The sequence below is a fragment of the Portunus trituberculatus genome, chromosome 7, assembly GCF_017591435.1.
Source record: "Portunus trituberculatus isolate SZX2019 chromosome 7, ASM1759143v1, whole genome shotgun sequence".
In the NCBI taxonomy this organism is placed as follows: Eukaryota; Metazoa; Arthropoda; class Malacostraca; order Decapoda; family Portunidae; genus Portunus; species Portunus trituberculatus.
Window position 1 is genome coordinate 4,676,544 of NC_059261.1, and position 7,500 is coordinate 4,684,043.

The following is a 7,500-nucleotide window of genomic DNA, read 5'->3' on the forward strand; positions in this document are numbered from 1 at the left end:
GCGAACAAGTGACAAGAGTGAAGTGAATTGTCATGTCACATTAGAGAGGCGGGAAAATAGTGGTACTCAACATGTAATAGTAGTAGTAGTAGTAGTAGTAGTAGTAGTAGTAGTTGTTGTTGTTGTTGTTGTTGTAGTAGTAGTAGTAGTAGTAGTAGTTGTAGTAGTAGTAGCAGCAGTAGTAGTAGCAGTAGTAGTGGTAGTAGTAGTAGTAGTAGTAGTAGTAGTAGTAGTAGTAGTAGTAGTAGTAGTAGTAGTAGTAGTAGCAGCAGTAGTAGTAGTAGTAGTAGTAGTAAGCCTTAGAAACACGTCAACTTTCTTACTTTAATCTCACTTTTACAATTCTCAGAAACGCCACCGACCATCCAGAGAGAGAGAGAGAGAGAGAGAGAGAGAGAGAGAGAGAGAGAGAGAGAGAGAGAGAGAGAGAGACTACCAACTCCCTAAATTTGCCTCTCGTGCGAATCTTACGTTCCATTCCCGAGTAAATTTCAAAGGTTCGTGACTAAGGCCGCGTCCTCCTGTTATTCCACCCCCCCAGTCTCCACCCCTCCACACCCCCATCATTGACCTCTTCCACTTTCCTCCACCTGCCTCCACCTCTACCTGGCGTCCCTCCTCAAATATTACCCACCTCTAAAAACAACATTTGAACCCCTTCCACTGCCTCCTCCACTGCCCCTCCACTGCCCCTCCACTGCCTCTTCCACCCCTCCACCAGTGACCTCTTCCACTTTCCTCAACCTTCCTTCATTTCTGGGTCTCTTCCTCCTCCCTTTCCTCCATGTCCTCCATGCTGCTTCCACTCCACCACTTCTTCCATCTCTTCCACTTTCCTCCACCTCCACCACTATCTCCATCTCCTCCACTTCCATCTCCATTTTCCTCCACCTCCACCACCACCACTACCTTTTTCTTCTCCACTTTCCTCCACCTCCACCTAACCACTACCACTGCTACTGCAACTTCACACTCCTAACACACACCACACTCTTACTACATTCCTAACTTCCTCTAGGTCACTTCTACCACTACCACTGCTACTGTAACTTCACGCTCCTAACACACACTACTACCCTTCCCTACATTCCTAACTCTCTCTATATTTACCTCACCACTATAAGTTTTACCTTACTAACCGACACTACTCCCTGTACATTCCTAACTCCACTAATGCCACTCACCACTACCACCACTATAACTTAACCATCCCTAACACACACTAGCACTCTCTCCACCACTACTGCCACACTTATGACACTCCCCACTAACCCACACCGCACTTGTACCCTCCCTAACTACATTCCTAACTTCCCCCACTTCTCCCATCACTGTAACTTAACCTTCCTAACCCACACTAGTACCATTTTCACACCACTGCCACAGTTACCTCACCTCCCCTAACCTACACCACACTAGTACCCGTCCTAACTACATTCCTAACTTCCCCACCACCACCACCACTGTAACTTAACCCTTCCTAACCCTTTTATACACTACTACCACAGTTACCTCACCCCCTAACCTACACCACACTAGTACCCGTCCTAACTACATTCCTAACTTCCCAACACCACCACCACTGTAACTTAACCCTTCCTAACCCTTTATACACTACTACCAGTTACTTCATTCCCCCTGATCCACACCACACTAGTACCCCTCCTAACTACATTCCTAACTTCCCCAACACCACCACCACTGTAACTTAACCCTTCCTAACTCTTTATACACTACTACCACAGTTACCTCACCTCCCTAACCTACACCACACTAATACCCCTCCTAACTACATTCCTAACTCCCCCCACTCCCCCACCCTCCAAACATCACAAGAATGCATTAAAGTTAAGAGCAATAGTGAAGTCAATCTGTCTTCTCAGGTAAACAGTCTTAGCGTGTCACCTGCCCTTACCTGTCCTAACTGCCGGGGGTGGTGTGGTAGGGGGTGTGGAGGGGGTGTTGGGTAAGGGTGTTAGGGAGGAGGGGGGGTAGACAAGCGAGTTTCATAAAGGGAGGGGGGGAGGGGGGAGGGAAAGACTGTGAAAATTGATCAGTCGAGAAATACCGAGTGAAAGGGTGTATTTTTAAACGTTTTTTGCTCTCTCTCTCTCTCTCTCTCTCTCTCTCTCTCTCTCTCTCTCTCTCTTCACTAAACCCCGCTAAACTGTCTCTAGAACCACGAAAACACCCAAAACTTTCACTAAACCCCGCTAAACTGTCTCTAGAACCCTGAAAACACCCAAAACTTTCACTAAACCCCGCTAAACTGTCTCTAGAACCCTGAAAACACCCAAAACTTTCACTAAACCCCGCTAAACTGTCTCTAGAACCCTGAAAACACCCAAAACTTTCACTAAACCCCGCTAAACTGTCTCTAGAACCCTGAAAACACCCAAAACTTTCACTAAACCCCGCTAAACTGTCTCTAGAACCCTGAAAACACCCAAAACTTTCACTAAACCCCGCTAAACTGTCTCTAGAACCCTGAAAACACCCAAAACTTTCACTAAACCCCGCTAAACTGTCTCTGGGACCCTGACACCCAAAACTTTCACTAAACCCTGCTAAACTGTCTCTGGGACCCTGACACCCAAACTTTCACTAAACCCCGCTAAACTGTCTCTGGGACCCTGACCCTTTCACTAAAGTCCGCTGACCCTGAACCCAAACTTTCACTACCAACCACGAAAACACCCAAAACTTTCACTAAACCCCGCTAAACTGTCTCTGGGACCCTGAAAACACCCAAAACTTTCACTAAACCCCGCTAAACTGTCTCTGGGACCCTGAAAACACCCAAACTTTCACTAAACCCCGCTAAACTGTCTCTGGGACCTGAAACCCATAACTTTCACTAAACCCTGCTAAACTGTCTCTGGGACCCTGAAACACCCAAAACTTTCACTAAACCCCGCTAAACTGTCTCTGGGACCCTGAAAACACCCAAAACTTTCACTAAACCCCACTAAACTGTCTCTGGGACCCTGAAACACCCAAAACTTTCACTAAACCCCGCTAAACTGTCTCTAGAACCCTGAAAACACCCAAAACTTTCACTAAACCCCGCTAAACTGTCTCTAGAACCACGAAAACACCCAAACCTTTCACTAAACCCCGCTAGACTGTCTCTAGAAACCTGAAAACACCCAAAACTTTCACTAAACCCTGCTAAACTGTCTCTAGAACCCTGAAAACACCCAAAACTTTCACTAAACCCTGCTAAACTGTCTCTAGAACCCTGAAAACACCCAAAACTTTCACTAAACCCCGCTAAACTGTCTCTAGAACCCTGAAAACACCCAAAACTTTCACTAAACCCCGCTAAACTGTCTCTAGAACCCTGAAAACACCCAAACTTTCACTAAACCCCGCTAAACTGTCTCTAGAACCCTGAAAACACCCAAAACTTTCACTAAACCCCGCTAAACTGTCTCTAGAACCCTGAAAACACCCAAAACTTTCACTAAACCCCGCTAAACTGTCTCTAGAACCCTGAAAACACCCAAAACTTTCACTAAACCCCGCTAAACTGTCTCTGGAACCCTGAAACACCCAAAACTTTCACTAAACCCGCTAAACTGTCTCTAGAACCCTGAAAACACCCAAAACTTTCACTAAACCCCGCTAAACTGTCTCTAGAACCCTGAAAACACCCAAAACTTTCACTAAACCCCGCTAAACTGTCTCTAGAACCCTGAAAACACCCAAAACTTTCACTAAACCCCGCTAAACTGTCTCTAGAACCCTGAAAACACCCAAAACTTTCACTAAACCCCGCTAAACTGTCTCTAGAACCCTGAAAACACCCAAACTTTCACTAAACCCCGCTAAACTGTCTCTAGAACCCTGAAAACACCCAAAACTTTCACTAAACCCCGCTAAACTGTCTCTAGAACCCTGAAAACACCCAAAACTTTCACTAAACCCGCTAAACTGTCTCTAGAACCCTGAAAACACCCAAAACTTTCACTAAACCCCGCTAAACTGTCTCTAGAACCCTGAAAACACCCAAAACTTTCACTAAACCCCGCTAAACTGTCTCTAGAACCCTGAAAACACCCAAAACTTTCACTAAACCCCGCTAAACTGTCTCTAGAACCCTGAAAACACCCAAAACTTTCACTAAACCCCGCTAAACTGTCTCTAGAACCCTGAAAACACCCAAAACTTTCACTAAACCCCGCTAAACTGTCTCTAGAACCCCGAAACACCCAAAACTTTCACTAAACCCCACTAAACTGTCTCTAGAACCCTGAAAACACCCAAAACTTTCACTAAACCCCGCTAAACTGTCTCTAGAACCCTGAAAACACCCAAAACTTTCACTAAACCCCGCTAAACTGTCTCTAGAACCCTGAAAACACCCAAAACTTTCACTAAACCCCGCTAAACTGTCTCTAGAACCCTGAAAACACCCAAAACTTTCACTAAACCCCGCTAAACTGTCTCTAGAACCCCGAAACACCCAAAACTTTCACTAAACCCCACTAAACTGTCTCTAGAACCCTGAAAACACCCAAAACTTTCACTAAACCCCGCTAAACTGGCTCTAGAACCACGAAAACACCCAAAACTTTCACTAAACCCCGCTAAACTGTCTCTAGAACCCTGAAAACACCCAAAACTTTCACTAAACCCCGCTAAACTGTCTCTAGAACCCTGAAAACACCCAAAACTTTCACTAAACCCCGCTAAACTGTCTCTAGAACCCTGAAAACACCCAAAACTTTCACTAAACCCCGCTAAACTGTCTCTAGAACCCTGAAAACACCCCTTGAAAAACAGCAGTAACTTTCACGACAGCCCCATCAAAGGAAAATCGAAGGAAAAACATGAAAAGAAGGAAAAAAAGAGAGCTTAGTAACACAGATGCCCTTGTCACGAAATTTGGCCATTTTTTGTGATAGTAAACGAGATCCTTCATCCATCCTTCTCTTCCTTCCCTTCTCCTCTGTGTCGGTAGGATGGGAATAGACAGGAGGGCTATGAAATGCAAACACGTGTCATGTATTAATCTCGTTTTTTATGTTAAAGGAAGTCTATTTTTCCTCCTCCTCTTCCTTCCTTCCTTCCTTCTTTCTTTTTTCATTCTTCCTATTCTTTCTGCTGTTTCTTTCAATTTTTTTTCTGTTCTTATCTTTTCTTTTCTTCCTTTCTTCTTTCTCTATTTTTTTCTATTCTTCTTCCTGTTTTTCTTTCTTCTTTCTTTCGTTATTAAGGAATTCTGTTTTCCTCTTCTTCCTTCATTCGTTACTCCTCTTCCTTCCTTCCTTCTTTCTTTTTTCATTCTTCCTCTTCTTCTTCCTGTTTTTCTTTCTTTCGTTATCAAGGGAGTCTTTTTCTCCTCTTCCTTCATTCGTTACTCCTCTCATTCCTTCATTCCTTCTCTGTTATCTCTTCTTCTTCCTCCCTTCTTTATCATTCTTCCTTCTCTCTCTCTCATTGTTTCTCTTACTCCTTCCTTCCTTCCTTCTTTCTCTAACATTATTCCTTCTATCATTCTTCTTCCTCCTGTCTTTCATCCCTTCCTTTCCTTCTTCCTTCTTCAACATCATTCCTCCTGCTTCCTCTTATCTATCATTCTTCCTCTTCCTGTTTTTTTTTCTTCCTCCCTTCCTTATCTTTCTTCATTCTCTCCCATTTTCTATTTCTCTATCATTCTTTTCTTTTTCTATCACTCTTCTTCTTCTTCTTCTTCTTCTTCTTCTTCTTCTTCTTCACATCAGTTCGTCTATAAAGCAAAGCCAGACTCAAGATTGGACACATAAATATACGTAAAACACAGCCATGAAATCCTCAATGTATGTATTTCCCATCACCCCCCCTCTCCTCTCTCTCTCTCTCTCTCTCTCTCTCTTTCGACTGCAACACACAAACACATCAAGAGGAAAAAAATGACGCGATAAATTCTTAAGTTTGTTTTCCTTTGTTGCCTCTCCACTACTACTACTACTACTACTACTACTACTACTACTACTACTACTACTGCTGCTACTACTACTGCTACTGCTGTTACTAGTGGTGATAAAAGACAATGCCTCTAATTAGACAGGTGGAAAACAAAGGTAACGGCGCAGGTGTAAACAATGGTAAATGAGAGAGAGAGAGAGAGAGAGAGAGAGAGAGAGAGAGAGAGAGAGAGAGAGAGAGAGAGAGAGAGAGAGAATCTGTAAATAATTGTCATAAGTGTGTCTATTTTATGATGACGCTCTCTCTCTCTCTCTCTCTCTCTCTCTCTCTCTCTCTCACTCTCACTTTAATGCGAAATCACTGGGCCATGTCAGTTAATGCATCCACCAACAGCGTATTATTATTATTATTATTATTATTATTATTATTATTGTCTGTTTGTTATTATTAACGTTAGTATAATTGTTGTTGTCGTTGGTGTTCATGTAGTAGTAGTAGTAGTAGTAGTAGTAGTAGTAGTAGTAGTAGTAGTAGTAGTAGTAGTTGTTGTTGTAGTAGTAACACCACCTCCAACACCATCACAACATCAGAAGGAATTATAACAACAACAACAACCACACTTATTCTCTCTCTCTCTCTCTCTGTATGAAATGAACGTCTTATTTTATGAATAGTGGCAGTGGTGGTGGTGGTGGTGGTGGTGGCTCCCTCCCCCAATCCCCACCCTTCCAACAGACCCCCTCCTCCTCTCCCCCCCATCCAGCCCCTCCCCGGCGGCACTAATGCGGTACTCTTGTCACCATTTGCGTGGCTGAAGCTTGGTGATAATTACTCAATGCTTAATATCTACGTAATCCCACCACTACTACTACTACTACTACTACTACTACTACTACTACTACTACTACTACTACTACTACTACGATGACAAAGTGAATGATTAAAGAAAGAAGAAAAGAAAATTAAAGAAAAGGAGAGAAATAAAAAAAAAAAATATAGATCTTGCTACTATTACTACTACTATTACTACTACTACTACTTAATCAAAACAAGCGGTTCACTAGTTTGAAACCCCGCCCCCATCTCTCTCTCTCTCTCTCTCTCTTTTACCGTGGTATGCTGGATTGGGCTGCTGATGATGTGATGATGAGAACGTACCACCACCATCACCACCACCACTGCCATCACCACCACCACCACCATCACCACCACCATCACTACCATCACCACCACCACCATCTGCAAAATAATGGCAAAATGAGTTAGTTAATTTTTCGCACCTGAGCCACACTACTACTACTACTACTACTACTACTACTACTACTACTACTGCTACTATCATGTGCTGTAATGTGGCACTACTAATACAACTACTGCCTGATGTGTGGTGGTACTACTACTACTACTGCTACTACTACTACTACCACTACTACTACTATCATTACTGCTGCTACATAATTACTATTCATACAGGATCAATCATTCAGGAATTACTATTATTGTTACTACTGCTTCACTATAACTAATAATCATACAACAACTACTACTACTACTACTACTACGACTACTACTACTACCAATGATGAT